Here is an 18,885-nt window from a genome sequence, read left to right as displayed (position 1 = left end):
TTGGCTCATTGATTTTCCCAGAAGTCTGCACTTAGATACAAGTCAGATTTTAGGCATCCTCTGCAAGAAAAATGTCAGATTTGGTGAGCTGATCCTAAATGGTTAATTGCTTCTAAAGGACTGCAGGTCCTGTCATTCTTCTCACTAGAGCCCTGCAAGTGCATCAGCTGGTCAAAAGTGAAGAAAAAAAAAACACTCCCATTTAAAATAGGTCCTGCACAAGACATGATCCAACAAAAAGCTATTCCTTCAGAGAAGAAGAAACAGGTAAGACTCTGCAACAAAGCTTGTTAAAATCCTTGCAATGTCCATTGATCACCCAGAGGGGATTATTTTTTTTCTCAACAAAAGAGGAGTTACTCTTTAAAGGCATAGTAATTCTTCCTTCCTGCATAAGATGTGCACTGAAGATGTAGTTTAATGGTGTCATTTGTTGAACTGTACGCATAGCCTATAGTAGAGGAAATCTTCACATTCCTGTGTCAGCGGTATCTTATTGTGTTGAAACGTGAGGCTTTTCGCCATGGCTTTGCACGGGTTAATGCATGACCTCTATCTGCAGTGTGAGACCTGACACCTCCTGAGAAGAAACTTCACTTCGCATAATCCCTGCCTCTCTCAGACTAGTGCTCGTGCAGGTGAGAACCACACAGTAATTAGATGTGACACAGACACAAAGAGAGCTCACTTATGCAGCTGGGAGATGATGTGTTGTCAGCTAACTGACAAACACAATTCGGACATAAATGGGTTTCTTTTGGCTCCTGAAGGCTAAAAGTCCTTCCTGGAAGAAAAAAAATGAAAGCGTAGTTGTTTTTGGGAAGTGAAGGAGGCCCTGAGTACTTGTAGTGGAACACAGATGTGAAGGCCTGGTGCCGGGTTAAAGGCTGCAACATCGTTTAAAGCTTTGTGGAGAAAAAGGCACAAAGACCTCCACGAGATAAGGGGATGTAGCTCAGTGGTAGAGCGCACGCTTTGCATGTGTGAGGCCCCGGGTTCAATCCCCGGCATCTCCAAGTAAGCCTTACTTATCCTACTCCAAGGGAAGCAGCTGCTACCTCGGCATGTGCACACACACCTGAGAAACATTTGGCCAAAACAACCCTTACAATAAACGTCCATGTCCTCACCCTCCAAAGCCATTAGCATATATAAGGGTGGAGCAGACAGCCTGGAATTCTTTCCTTTGTTCCTCTCTCTAAAGTCAAACTTGGGGGTAACACTCTAACCTGGTACTCACGGGCCGAATGTCAGGAGACAACGGCTGGTTCAAGAAAAACTGCCTGACATTCGGGTTGTGTGTATGTCGGTCTGTCCGAAAGAAAGCGGCCGTATGGCTGGCTTCTGTGGGACGAGTATGCTGGAAAACCAGCAGCTGACCGACTCCCAATTAGTGTTCTCGGCCAAAGGCAGAGAGGTCAGATCAGAGTTTTATAGCGGAGGGGCCATCTCCCTTTCAGGATACAACAATGCAGCTAGGTCGATCGCTGCACTAACTTTGCCTCTACCTGAATTTTCGCCTCACAAGAAGCACAGGTCTGCTTATGTGAAGTATGGGGGATGTAGCTCAGTGGTAGAGCGCACGCTTCGCATGTGTGAGGTCCCGGGTTCAACCCCCGGCATCTCCAATCTTTATCTTAAAACCGAGTCTAGTTGCGATGTAGCGCATGCTGAGTTGCCTAATGATCCCCACAAAGTGCAAAATCCTGCTGAGAACTTCTCTCAAAAGTCAAACTTCCTCCCCAAAAGAAAAAAAAAAAAAAGGCAGAGAAATCCAAGAGCAAGAAGGGGATGTAGCTCAGTGGTAGAGCGCGCGCTTTGCATGTGTGAGGCCCCGGGTTCAATCCCCGGCATCTCCATTCTTTATCTTAAAACCTAGATTAGTTACTATGTAGCGCATGCTGAGTTGCCTTATTATGCCCACAAAGTGCAAAATCCTGTTGAGAACTTCTCTCTAAAGTCAAACTTCCTCCCCAAAAGAAAAAAAAAAAAAAAAGGCACAGAAAAGCAGGAAGAAGCAGGGGATGTAGCTCAGTGGTAGAGCGCACGCTTTGCATGTGTGAGGCCCCGGGTTCAATCCCTGGCATCTCCAGCCTTTGCTTTGGGGTGGTTGCAATTGGGTTCAAAACTTGGGTGCTGGCTGCTGTCAAAATGAGTGGCAGTAGTAAGGAACAATCAGCAAGGCAGGCTTTTCTTGGAAGCATGCTAATCACATATATGAACCTCTAGTTGACATCATTGGCTGTCTGTTGTTCACGTGAAGCTTTAAGGGTATCTCCACTTTCCTCAGAAAAAAAGATCGCAAATAAGAAAAAATAATATAGTATATGCAATTGCACCACTAGTCATTTATTGAAAAAATGATCTTTCCTTTTCAATCGGCAGCGCTGTCATTTTCTATAAAATTCAATGCAATATGGCAACTTGGAGGCGTTCCGTACACAACTGGTGTACGGAACAGCCCCCCAGAGATTTCACTTCCTGTTTGTGTGATTGGCTCATTGATTTTCCCAGAAGTCTGCACTTAGATACAAGTCAGATTTTAGGCATCCTCTGCAAGAAAAATGTCAGATTTGGTGAGCTGATCCTAAATGGTTAATTGCTTCTAAAGGACTGCAGGTCCTGTCATTCTTCTCACTAGAGCCCTGCAAGTGCATCAGCTGGTCAAAAGTGAAGAAAAAAAAAACACTCCCATTTAAAATAGGTCCTGCACAAGACATGATCCAACAAAAAGCTATTCCTTCAGAGAAGAAGAAACAGGTAAGACTCTGCAACAAAGCTTGTTAAAATCCTTGCAATGTCCATTGATCACCCAGAGGGGATTATTTTTTTTCTCAACAAAAGAGGAGTTACTCTTTAAAGGCATAGTAATTCTTCCTTCCTGCATAAGATGTGCACTGAAGATGTAGTTTAATGGTGTCATTTGTTGAACTGTACGCATAGCCTATAGTAGAGGAAATCTTCACATTCCTGTGTCAGCGGTATCTTATTGTGTTGAAACGTGAGGCTTTTCGCCATGGCTTTGCACGGGTTAATGCATGACCTCTATCTGCAGTGTGAGACCTGACACCTCCTGAGAAGAAACTTCACTTCGCATAATCCCTGCCTCTCTCAGACTAGTGCTCGTGCAGGTGAGAACCACACAGTAATTAGATGTGACACAGACACAAAGAGAGCTCACTTATGCAGCTGGGAGATGATGTGTTGTCAGCTAACTGACAAACACAATTCGGACATAAATGGGTTTCTTTTGGCTCCTGAAGGCTAAAAGTCCTTCCTGGAAGAAAAAAAATGAAAGCGTAGTTGTTTTTGGGAAGTGAAGGAGGCCCTGAGTACTTGTAGTGGAACACAGATGTGAAGGCCTGGTGCCGGGTTAAAGGCTGCAACATCGTTTAAAGCTTTGTGGAGAAAAAGGCACAAAGACCTCCACGAGATAAGGGGATGTAGCTCAGTGGTAGAGCGCACGCTTTGCATGTGTGAGGCCCCGGGTTCAATCCCCGGCATCTCCAAGTAAGCCTTACTTATCCTACTCCAAGGGAAGCAGCTGCTACCTCGGCATGTGCACACACACCTGAGAAACATTTGGCCAAAACAACCCTTACAATAAACGTCCATGTCCTCACCCTCCAAAGCCATTAGCATATATAAGGGTGGAGCAGACAGCCTGGAATTCTTTCCTTTGTTCCTCTCTCTAAAGTCAAACTTGGGGGTAACACTCTAACCTGGTACTCACGGGCCGAATGTCAGGAGACAACGGCTGGTTCAAGAAAAACTGCCTGACATTCGGGTTGTGTGTATGTCGGTCTGTCCGAAAGAAAGCGGCCGTATGGCTGGCTTCTGTGGGACGAGTATGCTGGAAAACCAGCAGCTGACCGACTCCCAATTAGTGTTCTCGGCCAAAGGCAGAGAGGTCAGATCAGAGTTTTATAGCGGAGGGGCCATCTCCCTTTCAGGATACAACAATGCAGCTAGGTCGATCGCTGCACTAACTTTGCCTCTACCTGAATTTTCGCCTCACAAGAAGCACAGGTCTGCTTATGTGAAGTATGGGGGATGTAGCTCAGTGGTAGAGCGCACGCTTCGCATGTGTGAGGTCCCGGGTTCAACCCCCGGCATCTCCAATCTTTATCTTAAAACCGAGTCTAGTTGCGATGTAGCGCATGCTGAGTTGCCTAATGATCCCCACAAAGTGCAAAATCCTGCTGAGAACTTCTCTCAAAAGTCAAACTTCCTCCCCAAAAGAAAAAAAAAAAAAAGGCAGAGAAATCCAAGAGCAAGAAGGGGATGTAGCTCAGTGGTAGAGCGCGCGCTTTGCATGTGTGAGGCCCCGGGTTCAATCCCCGGCATCTCCATTCTTTATCTTAAAACCTAGATTAGTTACTATGTAGCGCATGCTGAGTTGCCTTATTATGCCCACAAAGTGCAAAATCCTGTTGAGAACTTCTCTCTAAAGTCAAACTTCCTCCCCAAAAGAAAAAAAAAAAAAAAAGGCACAGAAAAGCAGGAAGAAGCAGGGGATGTAGCTCAGTGGTAGAGCGCACGCTTTGCATGTGTGAGGCCCCGGGTTCAATCCCTGGCATCTCCAGCCTTTGCTTTGGGGTGGTTGCAATTGGGTTCAAAACTTGGGTGCTGGCTGCTGTCAAAATGAGTGGCAGTAGTAAGGAACAATCAGCAAGGCAGGCTTTTCTTGGAAGCATGCTAATCACATATATGAACCTCTAGTTGACATCATTGGCTGTCTGTTGTTCACGTGAAGCTTTAAGGGTATCTCCACTTTCCTCAGAAAAAAAGATCGCAAATAAGAAAAAATAATATAGTATATGCAATTGCACCACTAGTCATTTATTGAAAAAATGATCTTTCCTTTTCAATCGGCAGCGCTGTCATTTTCTATAAAATTCAATGCAATATGGCAACTTGGAGGCGTTCCGTACACAACTGGTGTACGGAACAGCCCCCCAGAGATTTCACTTCCTGTTTGTGTGATTGGCTCATTGATTTTCCCAGAAGTCTGCACTTAGATACAAGTCAGATTTTAGGCATCCTCTGCAAGAAAAATGTCAGATTTGGTGAGCTGATCCTAAATGGTTAATTGCTTCTAAAGGACTGCAGGTCCTGTCATTCTTCTCACTAGAGCCCTGCAAGTGCATCAGCTGGTCAAAAGTGAAGAAAAAAAAAACACTCCCATTTAAAATAGGTCCTGCACAAGACATGATCCAACAAAAAGCTATTCCTTCAGAGAAGAAGAAACAGGTAAGACTCTGCAACAAAGCTTGTTAAAATCCTTGCAATGTCCATTGATCACCCAGAGGGGATTATTTTTTTTCTCAACAAAAGAGGAGTTACTCTTTAAAGGCATAGTAATTCTTCCTTCCTGCATAAGATGTGCACTGAAGATGTAGTTTAATGGTGTCATTTGTTGAACTGTACGCATAGCCTATAGTAGAGGAAATCTTCACATTCCTGTGTCAGCGGTATCTTATTGTGTTGAAACGTGAGGCTTTTCGCCATGGCTTTGCACGGGTTAATGCATGACCTCTATCTGCAGTGTGAGACCTGACACCTCCTGAGAAGAAACTTCACTTCGCATAATCCCTGCCTCTCTCAGACTAGTGCTCGTGCAGGTGAGAACCACACAGTAATTAGATGTGACACAGACACAAAGAGAGCTCACTTATGCAGCTGGGAGATGATGTGTTGTCAGCTAACTGACAAACACAATTCGGACATAAATGGGTTTCTTTTGGCTCCTGAAGGCTAAAAGTCCTTCCTGGAAGAAAAAAAATGAAAGCGTAGTTGTTTTTGGGAAGTGAAGGAGGCCCTGAGTACTTGTAGTGGAACACAGATGTGAAGGCCTGGTGCCGGGTTAAAGGCTGCAACATCGTTTAAAGCTTTGTGGAGAAAAAGGCACAAAGACCTCCACGAGATAAGGGGATGTAGCTCAGTGGTAGAGCGCACGCTTTGCATGTGTGAGGCCCCGGGTTCAATCCCCGGCATCTCCAAGTAAGCCTTACTTATCCTACTCCAAGGGAAGCAGCTGCTACCTCGGCATGTGCACACACACCTGAGAAACATTTGGCCAAAACAACCCTTACAATAAACGTCCATGTCCTCACCCTCCAAAGCCATTAGCATATATAAGGGTGGAGCAGACAGCCTGGAATTCTTTCCTTTGTTCCTCTCTCTAAAGTCAAACTTGGGGGTAACACTCTAACCTGGTACTCACGGGCCGAATGTCAGGAGACAACGGCTGGTTCAAGAAAAACTGCCTGACATTCGGGTTGTGTGTATGTCGGTCTGTCCGAAAGAAAGCGGCCGTATGGCTGGCTTCTGTGGGACGAGTATGCTGGAAAACCAGCAGCTGACCGACTCCCAATTAGTGTTCTCGGCCAAAGGCAGAGAGGTCAGATCAGAGTTTTATAGCGGAGGGGCCATCTCCCTTTCAGGATACAACAATGCAGCTAGGTCGATCGCTGCACTAACTTTGCCTCTACCTGAATTTTCGCCTCACAAGAAGCACAGGTCTGCTTATGTGAAGTATGGGGGATGTAGCTCAGTGGTAGAGCGCACGCTTCGCATGTGTGAGGTCCCGGGTTCAACCCCCGGCATCTCCAATCTTTATCTTAAAACCGAGTCTAGTTGCGATGTAGCGCATGCTGAGTTGCCTAATGATCCCCACAAAGTGCAAAATCCTGCTGAGAACTTCTCTCAAAAGTCAAACTTCCTCCCCAAAAGAAAAAAAAAAAAAAGGCAGAGAAATCCAAGAGCAAGAAGGGGATGTAGCTCAGTGGTAGAGCGCGCGCTTTGCATGTGTGAGGCCCCGGGTTCAATCCCCGGCATCTCCATTCTTTATCTTAAAACCTAGATTAGTTACTATGTAGCGCATGCTGAGTTGCCTTATTATGCCCACAAAGTGCAAAATCCTGTTGAGAACTTCTCTCTAAAGTCAAACTTCCTCCCCAAAAGAAAAAAAAAAAAAAAAGGCACAGAAAAGCAGGAAGAAGCAGGGGATGTAGCTCAGTGGTAGAGCGCACGCTTTGCATGTGTGAGGCCCCGGGTTCAATCCCTGGCATCTCCAGCCTTTGCTTTGGGGTGGTTGCAATTGGGTTCAAAACTTGGGTGCTGGCTGCTGTCAAAATGAGTGGCAGTAGTAAGGAACAATCAGCAAGGCAGGCTTTTCTTGGAAGCATGCTAATCACATATATGAACCTCTAGTTGACATCATTGGCTGTCTGTTGTTCACGTGAAGCTTTAAGGGTATCTCCACTTTCCTCAGAAAAAAAGATCGCAAATAAGAAAAAATAATATAGTATATGCAATTGCACCACTAGTCATTTATTGAAAAAATGATCTTTCCTTTTCAATCGGCAGCGCTGTCATTTTCTATAAAATTCAATGCAATATGGCAACTTGGAGGCGTTCCGTACACAACTGGTGTACGGAACAGCCCCCCAGAGATTTCACTTCCTGTTTGTGTGATTGGCTCATTGATTTTCCCAGAAGTCTGCACTTAGATACAAGTCAGATTTTAGGCATCCTCTGCAAGAAAAATGTCAGATTTGGTGAGCTGATCCTAAATGGTTAATTGCTTCTAAAGGACTGCAGGTCCTGTCATTCTTCTCACTAGAGCCCTGCAAGTGCATCAGCTGGTCAAAAGTGAAGAAAAAAAAAACACTCCCATTTAAAATAGGTCCTGCACAAGACATGATCCAACAAAAAGCTATTCCTTCAGAGAAGAAGAAACAGGTAAGACTCTGCAACAAAGCTTGTTAAAATCCTTGCAATGTCCATTGATCACCCAGAGGGGATTATTTTTTTTCTCAACAAAAGAGGAGTTACTCTTTAAAGGCATAGTAATTCTTCCTTCCTGCATAAGATGTGCACTGAAGATGTAGTTTAATGGTGTCATTTGTTGAACTGTACGCATAGCCTATAGTAGAGGAAATCTTCACATTCCTGTGTCAGCGGTATCTTATTGTGTTGAAACGTGAGGCTTTTCGCCATGGCTTTGCACGGGTTAATGCATGACCTCTATCTGCAGTGTGAGACCTGACACCTCCTGAGAAGAAACTTCACTTCGCATAATCCCTGCCTCTCTCAGACTAGTGCTCGTGCAGGTGAGAACCACACAGTAATTAGATGTGACACAGACACAAAGAGAGCTCACTTATGCAGCTGGGAGATGATGTGTTGTCAGCTAACTGACAAACACAATTCGGACATAAATGGGTTTCTTTTGGCTCCTGAAGGCTAAAAGTCCTTCCTGGAAGAAAAAAAATGAAAGCGTAGTTGTTTTTGGGAAGTGAAGGAGGCCCTGAGTACTTGTAGTGGAACACAGATGTGAAGGCCTGGTGCCGGGTTAAAGGCTGCAACATCGTTTAAAGCTTTGTGGAGAAAAAGGCACAAAGACCTCCACGAGATAAGGGGATGTAGCTCAGTGGTAGAGCGCACGCTTTGCATGTGTGAGGCCCCGGGTTCAATCCCCGGCATCTCCAAGTAAGCCTTACTTATCCTACTCCAAGGGAAGCAGCTGCTACCTCGGCATGTGCACACACACCTGAGAAACATTTGGCCAAAACAACCCTTACAATAAACGTCCATGTCCTCACCCTCCAAAGCCATTAGCATATATAAGGGTGGAGCAGACAGCCTGGAATTCTTTCCTTTGTTCCTCTCTCTAAAGTCAAACTTGGGGGTAACACTCTAACCTGGTACTCACGGGCCGAATGTCAGGAGACAACGGCTGGTTCAAGAAAAACTGCCTGACATTCGGGTTGTGTGTATGTCGGTCTGTCCGAAAGAAAGCGGCCGTATGGCTGGCTTCTGTGGGACGAGTATGCTGGAAAACCAGCAGCTGACCGACTCCCAATTAGTGTTCTCGGCCAAAGGCAGAGAGGTCAGATCAGAGTTTTATAGCGGAGGGGCCATCTCCCTTTCAGGATACAACAATGCAGCTAGGTCGATCGCTGCACTAACTTTGCCTCTACCTGAATTTTCGCCTCACAAGAAGCACAGGTCTGCTTATGTGAAGTATGGGGGATGTAGCTCAGTGGTAGAGCGCACGCTTCGCATGTGTGAGGTCCCGGGTTCAACCCCCGGCATCTCCAATCTTTATCTTAAAACCGAGTCTAGTTGCGATGTAGCGCATGCTGAGTTGCCTAATGATCCCCACAAAGTGCAAAATCCTGCTGAGAACTTCTCTCAAAAGTCAAACTTCCTCCCCAAAAGAAAAAAAAAAAAAAGGCAGAGAAATCCAAGAGCAAGAAGGGGATGTAGCTCAGTGGTAGAGCGCGCGCTTTGCATGTGTGAGGCCCCGGGTTCAATCCCCGGCATCTCCATTCTTTATCTTAAAACCTAGATTAGTTACTATGTAGCGCATGCTGAGTTGCCTTATTATGCCCACAAAGTGCAAAATCCTGTTGAGAACTTCTCTCTAAAGTCAAACTTCCTCCCCAAAAGAAAAAAAAAAAAAAAAGGCACAGAAAAGCAGGAAGAAGCAGGGGATGTAGCTCAGTGGTAGAGCGCACGCTTTGCATGTGTGAGGCCCCGGGTTCAATCCCTGGCATCTCCAGCCTTTGCTTTGGGGTGGTTGCAATTGGGTTCAAAACTTGGGTGCTGGCTGCTGTCAAAATGAGTGGCAGTAGTAAGGAACAATCAGCAAGGCAGGCTTTTCTTGGAAGCATGCTAATCACATATATGAACCTCTAGTTGACATCATTGGCTGTCTGTTGTTCACGTGAAGCTTTAAGGGTATCTCCACTTTCCTCAGAAAAAAAGATCGCAAATAAGAAAAAATAATATAGTATATGCAATTGCACCACTAGTCATTTATTGAAAAAATGATCTTTCCTTTTCAATCGGCAGCGCTGTCATTTTCTATAAAATTCAATGCAATATGGCAACTTGGAGGCGTTCCGTACACAACTGGTGTACGGAACAGCCCCCCAGAGATTTCACTTCCTGTTTGTGTGATTGGCTCATTGATTTTCCCAGAAGTCTGCACTTAGATACAAGTCAGATTTTAGGCATCCTCTGCAAGAAAAATGTCAGATTTGGTGAGCTGATCCTAAATGGTTAATTGCTTCTAAAGGACTGCAGGTCCTGTCATTCTTCTCACTAGAGCCCTGCAAGTGCATCAGCTGGTCAAAAGTGAAGAAAAAAAAAACACTCCCATTTAAAATAGGTCCTGCACAAGACATGATCCAACAAAAAGCTATTCCTTCAGAGAAGAAGAAACAGGTAAGACTCTGCAACAAAGCTTGTTAAAATCCTTGCAATGTCCATTGATCACCCAGAGGGGATTATTTTTTTTCTCAACAAAAGAGGAGTTACTCTTTAAAGGCATAGTAATTCTTCCTTCCTGCATAAGATGTGCACTGAAGATGTAGTTTAATGGTGTCATTTGTTGAACTGTACGCATAGCCTATAGTAGAGGAAATCTTCACATTCCTGTGTCAGCGGTATCTTATTGTGTTGAAACGTGAGGCTTTTCGCCATGGCTTTGCACGGGTTAATGCATGACCTCTATCTGCAGTGTGAGACCTGACACCTCCTGAGAAGAAACTTCACTTCGCATAATCCCTGCCTCTCTCAGACTAGTGCTCGTGCAGGTGAGAACCACACAGTAATTAGATGTGACACAGACACAAAGAGAGCTCACTTATGCAGCTGGGAGATGATGTGTTGTCAGCTAACTGACAAACACAATTCGGACATAAATGGGTTTCTTTTGGCTCCTGAAGGCTAAAAGTCCTTCCTGGAAGAAAAAAAATGAAAGCGTAGTTGTTTTTGGGAAGTGAAGGAGGCCCTGAGTACTTGTAGTGGAACACAGATGTGAAGGCCTGGTGCCGGGTTAAAGGCTGCAACATCGTTTAAAGCTTTGTGGAGAAAAAGGCACAAAGACCTCCACGAGATAAGGGGATGTAGCTCAGTGGTAGAGCGCACGCTTTGCATGTGTGAGGCCCCGGGTTCAATCCCCGGCATCTCCAAGTAAGCCTTACTTATCCTACTCCAAGGGAAGCAGCTGCTACCTCGGCATGTGCACACACACCTGAGAAACATTTGGCCAAAACAACCCTTACAATAAACGTCCATGTCCTCACCCTCCAAAGCCATTAGCATATATAAGGGTGGAGCAGACAGCCTGGAATTCTTTCCTTTGTTCCTCTCTCTAAAGTCAAACTTGGGGGTAACACTCTAACCTGGTACTCACGGGCCGAATGTCAGGAGACAACGGCTGGTTCAAGAAAAACTGCCTGACATTCGGGTTGTGTGTATGTCGGTCTGTCCGAAAGAAAGCGGCCGTATGGCTGGCTTCTGTGGGACGAGTATGCTGGAAAACCAGCAGCTGACCGACTCCCAATTAGTGTTCTCGGCCAAAGGCAGAGAGGTCAGATCAGAGTTTTATAGCGGAGGGGCCATCTCCCTTTCAGGATACAACAATGCAGCTAGGTCGATCGCTGCACTAACTTTGCCTCTACCTGAATTTTCGCCTCACAAGAAGCACAGGTCTGCTTATGTGAAGTATGGGGGATGTAGCTCAGTGGTAGAGCGCACGCTTCGCATGTGTGAGGTCCCGGGTTCAACCCCCGGCATCTCCAATCTTTATCTTAAAACCGAGTCTAGTTGCGATGTAGCGCATGCTGAGTTGCCTAATGATCCCCACAAAGTGCAAAATCCTGCTGAGAACTTCTCTCAAAAGTCAAACTTCCTCCCCAAAAGAAAAAAAAAAAAAAGGCAGAGAAATCCAAGAGCAAGAAGGGGATGTAGCTCAGTGGTAGAGCGCGCGCTTTGCATGTGTGAGGCCCCGGGTTCAATCCCCGGCATCTCCATTCTTTATCTTAAAACCTAGATTAGTTACTATGTAGCGCATGCTGAGTTGCCTTATTATGCCCACAAAGTGCAAAATCCTGTTGAGAACTTCTCTCTAAAGTCAAACTTCCTCCCCAAAAGAAAAAAAAAAAAAAAAGGCACAGAAAAGCAGGAAGAAGCAGGGGATGTAGCTCAGTGGTAGAGCGCACGCTTTGCATGTGTGAGGCCCCGGGTTCAATCCCTGGCATCTCCAGCCTTTGCTTTGGGGTGGTTGCAATTGGGTTCAAAACTTGGGTGCTGGCTGCTGTCAAAATGAGTGGCAGTAGTAAGGAACAATCAGCAAGGCAGGCTTTTCTTGGAAGCATGCTAATCACATATATGAACCTCTAGTTGACATCATTGGCTGTCTGTTGTTCACGTGAAGCTTTAAGGGTATCTCCACTTTCCTCAGAAAAAAAGATCGCAAATAAGAAAAAATAATATAGTATATGCAATTGCACCACTAGTCATTTATTGAAAAAATGATCTTTCCTTTTCAATCGGCAGCGCTGTCATTTTCTATAAAATTCAATGCAATATGGCAACTTGGAGGCGTTCCGTACACAACTGGTGTACGGAACAGCCCCCCAGAGATTTCACTTCCTGTTTGTGTGATTGGCTCATTGATTTTCCCAGAAGTCTGCACTTAGATACAAGTCAGATTTTAGGCATCCTCTGCAAGAAAAATGTCAGATTTGGTGAGCTGATCCTAAATGGTTAATTGCTTCTAAAGGACTGCAGGTCCTGTCATTCTTCTCACTAGAGCCCTGCAAGTGCATCAGCTGGTCAAAAGTGAAGAAAAAAAAAACACTCCCATTTAAAATAGGTCCTGCACAAGACATGATCCAACAAAAAGCTATTCCTTCAGAGAAGAAGAAACAGGTAAGACTCTGCAACAAAGCTTGTTAAAATCCTTGCAATGTCCATTGATCACCCAGAGGGGATTATTTTTTTTCTCAACAAAAGAGGAGTTACTCTTTAAAGGCATAGTAATTCTTCCTTCCTGCATAAGATGTGCACTGAAGATGTAGTTTAATGGTGTCATTTGTTGAACTGTACGCATAGCCTATAGTAGAGGAAATCTTCACATTCCTGTGTCAGCGGTATCTTATTGTGTTGAAACGTGAGGCTTTTCGCCATGGCTTTGCACGGGTTAATGCATGACCTCTATCTGCAGTGTGAGACCTGACACCTCCTGAGAAGAAACTTCACTTCGCATAATCCCTGCCTCTCTCAGACTAGTGCTCGTGCAGGTGAGAACCACACAGTAATTAGATGTGACACAGACACAAAGAGAGCTCACTTATGCAGCTGGGAGATGATGTGTTGTCAGCTAACTGACAAACACAATTCGGACATAAATGGGTTTCTTTTGGCTCCTGAAGGCTAAAAGTCCTTCCTGGAAGAAAAAAAATGAAAGCGTAGTTGTTTTTGGGAAGTGAAGGAGGCCCTGAGTACTTGTAGTGGAACACAGATGTGAAGGCCTGGTGCCGGGTTAAAGGCTGCAACATCGTTTAAAGCTTTGTGGAGAAAAAGGCACAAAGACCTCCACGAGATAAGGGGATGTAGCTCAGTGGTAGAGCGCACGCTTTGCATGTGTGAGGCCCCGGGTTCAATCCCCGGCATCTCCAAGTAAGCCTTACTTATCCTACTCCAAGGGAAGCAGCTGCTACCTCGGCATGTGCACACACACCTGAGAAACATTTGGCCAAAACAACCCTTACAATAAACGTCCATGTCCTCACCCTCCAAAGCCATTAGCATATATAAGGGTGGAGCAGACAGCCTGGAATTCTTTCCTTTGTTCCTCTCTCTAAAGTCAAACTTGGGGGTAACACTCTAACCTGGTACTCACGGGCCGAATGTCAGGAGACAACGGCTGGTTCAAGAAAAACTGCCTGACATTCGGGTTGTGTGTATGTCGGTCTGTCCGAAAGAAAGCGGCCGTATGGCTGGCTTCTGTGGGACGAGTATGCTGGAAAACCAGCAGCTGACCGACTCCCAATTAGTGTTCTCGGCCAAAGGCAGAGAGGTCAGATCAGAGTTTTATAGCGGAGGGGCCATCTCCCTTTCAGGATACAACAATGCAGCTAGGTCGATCGCTGCACTAACTTTGCCTCTACCTGAATTTTCGCCTCACAAGAAGCACAGGTCTGCTTATGTGAAGTATGGGGGATGTAGCTCAGTGGTAGAGCGCACGCTTCGCATGTGTGAGGTCCCGGGTTCAACCCCCGGCATCTCCAATCTTTATCTTAAAACCGAGTCTAGTTGCGATGTAGCGCATGCTGAGTTGCCTAATGATCCCCACAAAGTGCAAAATCCTGCTGAGAACTTCTCTCAAAAGTCAAACTTCCTCCCCAAAAGAAAAAAAAAAAAAAGGCAGAGAAATCCAAGAGCAAGAAGGGGATGTAGCTCAGTGGTAGAGCGCGCGCTTTGCATGTGTGAGGCCCCGGGTTCAATCCCCGGCATCTCCATTCTTTATCTTAAAACCTAGATTAGTTACTATGTAGCGCATGCTGAGTTGCCTTATTATGCCCACAAAGTGCAAAATCCTGTTGAGAACTTCTCTCTAAAGTCAAACTTCCTCCCCAAAAGAAAAAAAAAAAAAAAAGGCACAGAAAAGCAGGAAGAAGCAGGGGATGTAGCTCAGTGGTAGAGCGCACGCTTTGCATGTGTGAGGCCCCGGGTTCAATCCCTGGCATCTCCAGCCTTTGCTTTGGGGTGGTTGCAATTGGGTTCAAAACTTGGGTGCTGGCTGCTGTCAAAATGAGTGGCAGTAGTAAGGAACAATCAGCAAGGCAGGCTTTTCTTGGAAGCATGCTAATCACATATATGAACCTCTAGTTGACATCATTGGCTGTCTGTTGTTCACGTGAAGCTTTAAGGGTATCTCCACTTTCCTCAGAAAAAAAGATCGCAAATAAGAAAAAATAATATAGTATATGCAATTGCACCACTAGTCATTTATTGAAAAAATGATCTTTCCTTTTCAATCGGCAGCGCTGTCATTTTCTATAAAATTCAATGCAATATGGCAACTTGGAGGCGTTCCGTACACAACTGGTGTACGGAACAGCCCCCCAGAGATTTCACTTCCTGTTTGTGTGATTGGCTCATTGATTTTCCCAGAAGTCTGCACTTAGATACAAGTCAGATTTTAGGCATCCTCTGCAAGAAAAATGTCAGATTTGGTGAGCTGATCCTAAATGGTTAATTGCTTCTAAAGGACTGCAGGTCCTGTCATTCTTCTCACTAGAGCCCTGCAAGTGCATCAGCTGGTCAAAAGTGAAGAAAAAAAAAACACTCCCATTTAAAATAGGTCCTGCACAAGACATGATCCAACAAAAAGCTATTCCTTCAGAGAAGAAGAAACAGGTAAGACTCTGCAACAAAGCTTGTTAAAATCCTTGCAATGTCCATTGATCACCCAGAGGGGATTATTTTTTTTCTCAACAAAAGAGGAGTTACTCTTTAAAGGCATAGTAATTCTTCCTTCCTGCATAAGATGTGCACTGAAGATGTAGTTTAATGGTGTCATTTGTTGAACTGTACGCATAGCCTATAGTAGAGGAAATCTTCACATTCCTGTGTCAGCGGTATCTTATTGTGTTGAAACGTGAGGCTTTTCGCCATGGCTTTGCACGGGTTAATGCATGACCTCTATCTGCAGTGTGAGACCTGACACCTCCTGAGAAGAAACTTCACTTCGCATAATCCCTGCCTCTCTCAGACTAGTGCTCGTGCAGGTGAGAACCACACAGTAATTAGATGTGACACAGACACAAAGAGAGCTCACTTATGCAGCTGGGAGATGATGTGTTGTCAGCTAACTGACAAACACAATTCGGACATAAATGGGTTTCTTTTGGCTCCTGAAGGCTAAAAGTCCTTCCTGGAAGAAAAAAAATGAAAGCGTAGTTGTTTTTGGGAAGTGAAGGAGGCCCTGAGTACTTGTAGTGGAACACAGATGTGAAGGCCTGGTGCCGGGTTAAAGGCTGCAACATCGTTTAAAGCTTTGTGGAGAAAAAGGCACAAAGACCTCCACGAGATAAGGGGATGTAGCTCAGTGGTAGAGCGCACGCTTTGCATGTGTGAGGCCCCGGGTTCAATCCCCGGCATCTCCAAGTAAGCCTTACTTATCCTACTCCAAGGGAAGCAGCTGCTACCTCGGCATGTGCACACACACCTGAGAAACATTTGGCCAAAACAACCCTTACAATAAACGTCCATGTCCTCACCCTCCAAAGCCATTAGCATATATAAGGGTGGAGCAGACAGCCTGGAATTCTTTCCTTTGTTCCTCTCTCTAAAGTCAAACTTGGGGGTAACACTCTAACCTGGTACTCACGGGCCGAATGTCAGGAGACAACGGCTGGTTCAAGAAAAACTGCCTGACATTCGGGTTGTGTGTATGTCGGTCTGTCCGAAAGAAAGCGGCCGTATGGCTGGCTTCTGTGGGACGAGTATGCTGGAAAACCAGCAGCTGACCGACTCCCAATTAGTGTTCTCGGCCAAAGGCAGAGAGGTCAGATCAGAGTTTTATAGCGGAGGGGCCATCTCCCTTTCAGGATACAACAATGCAGCTAGGTCGATCGCTGCACTAACTTTGCCTCTACCTGAATTTTCGCCTCACAAGAAGCACAGGTCTGCTTATGTGAAGTATGGGGGATGTAGCTCAGTGGTAGAGCGCACGCTTCGCATGTGTGAGGTCCCGGGTTCAACCCCCGGCATCTCCAATCTTTATCTTAAAACCGAGTCTAGTTGCGATGTAGCGCATGCTGAGTTGCCTAATGATCCCCACAAAGTGCAAAATCCTGCTGAGAACTTCTCTCAAAAGTCAAACTTCCTCCCCAAAAGAAAAAAAAAAAAAAGGCAGAGAAATCCAAGAGCAAGAAGGGGATGTAGCTCAGTGGTAGAGCGCGCGCTTTGCATGTGTGAGGCCCCGGGTTCAATCCCCGGCATCTCCATTCTTTATCTTAAAACCTAGATTAGTTACTATGTAGCGCATGCTGAGTTGCCTTATTATGCCCACAAAGTGCAAAATCCTGTTGAGAACTTCTCTCTAAAGTCAAACTTCCTCCCCAAAAGAAAAAAAAAAAAAAAAGGCACAGAAAAGCAGGAAGAAGCAGGGGATGTAGCTCAGTGGTAGAGCGCACGCTTTGCATGTGTGAGGCCCCGGGTTCAATCCCTGGCATCTCCAGCCTTTGCTTTGGGGTGGTTGCAATTGGGTTCAAAACTTGGGTGCTGGCTGCTGTCAAAATGAGTGGCAGTAGTAAGGAACAATCAGCAAGGCAGGCTTTTCTTGGAAGCATGCTAATCACATATATGAACCTCTAGTTGACATCATTGGCTGTCTGTTGTTCACGTGAAGCTTTAAGGGTATCTCCACTTTCCTCAGAAAAAAAGATCGCAAATAAGAAAAAATAATATAGTATATGCAATTGCACCACTAGTCATTTATTGAAAAAATGATCTTTCCTTTTCAATCGGCAGCGCTGTCATTTTCTATAAAATTCAATGCAATATGGCAACTTGGAGGCGTTCCGTACACAACTGGTGTACGGAACAGCCCCCCAGAGATTTCACTTCCTGTTTGTGTGATTGGCTCATTGATTTTCCCAGAAGTCTGCACTTAGATACAAGTCAGATTTTAGGCATCCTCTGCAAGAAAAATGTCAGATTTGGTGAGCTGATCCTAAATGGTTAATTGCTTCTAAAGGACTGCAGGTCCTGTCATTCTTCTCACTAGAGCCCTGCAAGTGCATCAGCTGGTCAAAAGTGAAGAAAAAAAAAACACTCCCATTTAAAATAGGTCCTGCACAAGACATGATCCAACAAAAAGCTATTCCTTCAGAGAAGAAGAAACAGGTAAGACTCTGCAACAAAGCTTGTTAAAATCCTTGCAATGTCCATTGATCACCCAGAGGGGATTATTTTTTTTCTCAACAAAAGAGGAGTTACTCTTTAAAGGCATAGTAATTCTTCCTTCCTGCATAAGATGTGCACTGAAGATGTAGTTTAATGGTGTCATTTGTTGAACTGTACGCATAGCCTATAGTAGAGGAAATCTTCACATTCCTGTGTCAGCGGTATCTTATTGTGTTGAAACGTGAGGCTTTTCGCCATGGCTTTGCACGGGTTAATGCATGACCTCTATCTGCAGTGTGAGACCTGACACCTCCTGAGAAGAAACTTCACTTCGCATAATCCCTGCCTCTCTCAGACTAGTGCTCGTGCAGGTGAGAACCACACAGTAATTAGATGTGACACAGACACAAAGAGAGCTCACTTATGCAGCTGGGAGATGATGTGTTGTCAGCTAACTGACAAACACAATTCGGACATAAATGGGTTTCTTTTGGCTCCTGAAGGCTAAAAGTCCTTCCTGGAAGAAAAAAAATGAAAGCGTAGTTGTTTTTGGGAAGTGAAGGAGGCCCTGAGTACTTGTAGTGGAACACAGATGTGAAGGCCTGGTGCCGGGTTAAAGGCTGCAACATCGTTTAAAGCTTTGTGGAGAAAAAGGCACAAAGACCTCCACGAGATAAGGGGATGTAGCTCAGTGGTAGAGCGCACGCTTTGCATGTGTGAGGCCCCGGGTTCAATCCCCGGCATCTCCAAGTAAGCCTTACTTATCCTACTCCAAGGGAAGCAGCTGCTACCTCGGCATGTGCACACACACCTGAGAAACATTTGGCCAAAACAACCCTTACAATAAACGTCCATGTCCTCACCCTCCAAAGCCATTAGCATATATAAGGGTGGAGCAGACAGCCTGGAATTCTTTCCTTTGTTCCTCTCTCTAAAGTCAAACTTGGGGGTAACACTCTAACCTGGTACTCACGGGCCGAATGTCAGGAGACAACGGCTGGTTCAAGAAAAACTGCCTGACATTCGGGTTGTGTGTATGTCGGTCTGTCCGAAAGAAAGCGGCCGTATGGCTGGCTTCTGTGGGACGAGTATGCTGGAAAACCAGCAGCTGACCGACTCCCAATTAGTGTTCTCGGCCAAAGGCAGAGAGGTCAGATCAGAGTTTTA

General features: G+C 45.3%; 29 non-coding genes across 29 annotated transcripts; all 29 read left to right on the top strand.

Annotated features, from left to right (window-relative positions):
* The first annotated feature begins 944 nt into the window (after nt 1-944).
* Nucleotides 945-1,016, top strand: TRNAA-UGC (transfer RNA alanine (anticodon UGC)). Its single transcript has one exon. It is a non-coding gene; the product is annotated as a tRNA-Ala (tRNA).
* A 540-nt stretch (nt 1,017-1,556) lies between these two features.
* Nucleotides 1,557-1,628, top strand: TRNAA-CGC (transfer RNA alanine (anticodon CGC)). Its single transcript has one exon. It is a non-coding gene; the product is annotated as a tRNA-Ala (tRNA).
* Nucleotides 1,629-1,787: 159 nt separating this feature from the next.
* TRNAA-UGC (transfer RNA alanine (anticodon UGC)) lies at nt 1,788-1,859 on the top strand. The gene has a single exon. It is a non-coding gene; the product is annotated as a tRNA-Ala (tRNA).
* A 161-nt stretch (nt 1,860-2,020) lies between these two features.
* On the top strand, nt 2,021-2,092 carry TRNAA-UGC (transfer RNA alanine (anticodon UGC)). The gene has a single exon. It is a non-coding gene; the product is annotated as a tRNA-Ala (tRNA).
* Nucleotides 2,093-3,437: 1,345 nt separating this feature from the next.
* TRNAA-UGC (transfer RNA alanine (anticodon UGC)) lies at nt 3,438-3,509 on the top strand. Its single transcript has one exon. It is a non-coding gene; the product is annotated as a tRNA-Ala (tRNA).
* A 540-nt stretch (nt 3,510-4,049) lies between these two features.
* TRNAA-CGC (transfer RNA alanine (anticodon CGC)) lies at nt 4,050-4,121 on the top strand. Its single transcript has one exon. It is a non-coding gene; the product is annotated as a tRNA-Ala (tRNA).
* A 159-nt stretch (nt 4,122-4,280) lies between these two features.
* TRNAA-UGC (transfer RNA alanine (anticodon UGC)) lies at nt 4,281-4,352 on the top strand. The gene has a single exon. It is a non-coding gene; the product is annotated as a tRNA-Ala (tRNA).
* A 161-nt stretch (nt 4,353-4,513) lies between these two features.
* Nucleotides 4,514-4,585, top strand: TRNAA-UGC (transfer RNA alanine (anticodon UGC)). Its single transcript has one exon. It is a non-coding gene; the product is annotated as a tRNA-Ala (tRNA).
* Nucleotides 4,586-5,930: 1,345 nt separating this feature from the next.
* On the top strand, nt 5,931-6,002 carry TRNAA-UGC (transfer RNA alanine (anticodon UGC)). Its single transcript has one exon. It is a non-coding gene; the product is annotated as a tRNA-Ala (tRNA).
* Nucleotides 6,003-6,542: 540 nt separating this feature from the next.
* TRNAA-CGC (transfer RNA alanine (anticodon CGC)) lies at nt 6,543-6,614 on the top strand. Its single transcript has one exon. It is a non-coding gene; the product is annotated as a tRNA-Ala (tRNA).
* Nucleotides 6,615-6,773: 159 nt separating this feature from the next.
* Nucleotides 6,774-6,845, top strand: TRNAA-UGC (transfer RNA alanine (anticodon UGC)). The gene has a single exon. It is a non-coding gene; the product is annotated as a tRNA-Ala (tRNA).
* A 161-nt stretch (nt 6,846-7,006) lies between these two features.
* Nucleotides 7,007-7,078, top strand: TRNAA-UGC (transfer RNA alanine (anticodon UGC)). Its single transcript has one exon. It is a non-coding gene; the product is annotated as a tRNA-Ala (tRNA).
* A 1,345-nt stretch (nt 7,079-8,423) lies between these two features.
* On the top strand, nt 8,424-8,495 carry TRNAA-UGC (transfer RNA alanine (anticodon UGC)). Its single transcript has one exon. It is a non-coding gene; the product is annotated as a tRNA-Ala (tRNA).
* Nucleotides 8,496-9,035: 540 nt separating this feature from the next.
* Nucleotides 9,036-9,107, top strand: TRNAA-CGC (transfer RNA alanine (anticodon CGC)). The gene has a single exon. It is a non-coding gene; the product is annotated as a tRNA-Ala (tRNA).
* A 159-nt stretch (nt 9,108-9,266) lies between these two features.
* Nucleotides 9,267-9,338, top strand: TRNAA-UGC (transfer RNA alanine (anticodon UGC)). The gene has a single exon. It is a non-coding gene; the product is annotated as a tRNA-Ala (tRNA).
* A 161-nt stretch (nt 9,339-9,499) lies between these two features.
* Nucleotides 9,500-9,571, top strand: TRNAA-UGC (transfer RNA alanine (anticodon UGC)). Its single transcript has one exon. It is a non-coding gene; the product is annotated as a tRNA-Ala (tRNA).
* A 1,345-nt stretch (nt 9,572-10,916) lies between these two features.
* On the top strand, nt 10,917-10,988 carry TRNAA-UGC (transfer RNA alanine (anticodon UGC)). Its single transcript has one exon. It is a non-coding gene; the product is annotated as a tRNA-Ala (tRNA).
* A 540-nt stretch (nt 10,989-11,528) lies between these two features.
* Nucleotides 11,529-11,600, top strand: TRNAA-CGC (transfer RNA alanine (anticodon CGC)). The gene has a single exon. It is a non-coding gene; the product is annotated as a tRNA-Ala (tRNA).
* A 159-nt stretch (nt 11,601-11,759) lies between these two features.
* On the top strand, nt 11,760-11,831 carry TRNAA-UGC (transfer RNA alanine (anticodon UGC)). The gene has a single exon. It is a non-coding gene; the product is annotated as a tRNA-Ala (tRNA).
* A 161-nt stretch (nt 11,832-11,992) lies between these two features.
* On the top strand, nt 11,993-12,064 carry TRNAA-UGC (transfer RNA alanine (anticodon UGC)). The gene has a single exon. It is a non-coding gene; the product is annotated as a tRNA-Ala (tRNA).
* Nucleotides 12,065-13,409: 1,345 nt separating this feature from the next.
* TRNAA-UGC (transfer RNA alanine (anticodon UGC)) lies at nt 13,410-13,481 on the top strand. The gene has a single exon. It is a non-coding gene; the product is annotated as a tRNA-Ala (tRNA).
* A 540-nt stretch (nt 13,482-14,021) lies between these two features.
* TRNAA-CGC (transfer RNA alanine (anticodon CGC)) lies at nt 14,022-14,093 on the top strand. The gene has a single exon. It is a non-coding gene; the product is annotated as a tRNA-Ala (tRNA).
* Nucleotides 14,094-14,252: 159 nt separating this feature from the next.
* Nucleotides 14,253-14,324, top strand: TRNAA-UGC (transfer RNA alanine (anticodon UGC)). The gene has a single exon. It is a non-coding gene; the product is annotated as a tRNA-Ala (tRNA).
* Nucleotides 14,325-14,485: 161 nt separating this feature from the next.
* On the top strand, nt 14,486-14,557 carry TRNAA-UGC (transfer RNA alanine (anticodon UGC)). The gene has a single exon. It is a non-coding gene; the product is annotated as a tRNA-Ala (tRNA).
* A 1,345-nt stretch (nt 14,558-15,902) lies between these two features.
* TRNAA-UGC (transfer RNA alanine (anticodon UGC)) lies at nt 15,903-15,974 on the top strand. Its single transcript has one exon. It is a non-coding gene; the product is annotated as a tRNA-Ala (tRNA).
* A 540-nt stretch (nt 15,975-16,514) lies between these two features.
* On the top strand, nt 16,515-16,586 carry TRNAA-CGC (transfer RNA alanine (anticodon CGC)). Its single transcript has one exon. It is a non-coding gene; the product is annotated as a tRNA-Ala (tRNA).
* Nucleotides 16,587-16,745: 159 nt separating this feature from the next.
* TRNAA-UGC (transfer RNA alanine (anticodon UGC)) lies at nt 16,746-16,817 on the top strand. The gene has a single exon. It is a non-coding gene; the product is annotated as a tRNA-Ala (tRNA).
* Nucleotides 16,818-16,978: 161 nt separating this feature from the next.
* TRNAA-UGC (transfer RNA alanine (anticodon UGC)) lies at nt 16,979-17,050 on the top strand. The gene has a single exon. It is a non-coding gene; the product is annotated as a tRNA-Ala (tRNA).
* A 1,345-nt stretch (nt 17,051-18,395) lies between these two features.
* TRNAA-UGC (transfer RNA alanine (anticodon UGC)) lies at nt 18,396-18,467 on the top strand. The gene has a single exon. It is a non-coding gene; the product is annotated as a tRNA-Ala (tRNA).
* The last annotated feature ends 418 nt before the right edge of the window (nt 18,468-18,885 follow it).

This window comes from Aquarana catesbeiana, unplaced genomic scaffold, assembly GCF_042186555.1.
Source record: "Aquarana catesbeiana isolate 2022-GZ unplaced genomic scaffold, ASM4218655v1 unanchor49, whole genome shotgun sequence".
NCBI lineage: Eukaryota > Metazoa > Chordata > Amphibia > Anura > Ranidae > Aquarana > Aquarana catesbeiana.
Note: the sequence above shows the minus strand (reverse complement) of the source record. Positions and strands in the feature narration are given on the sequence as shown.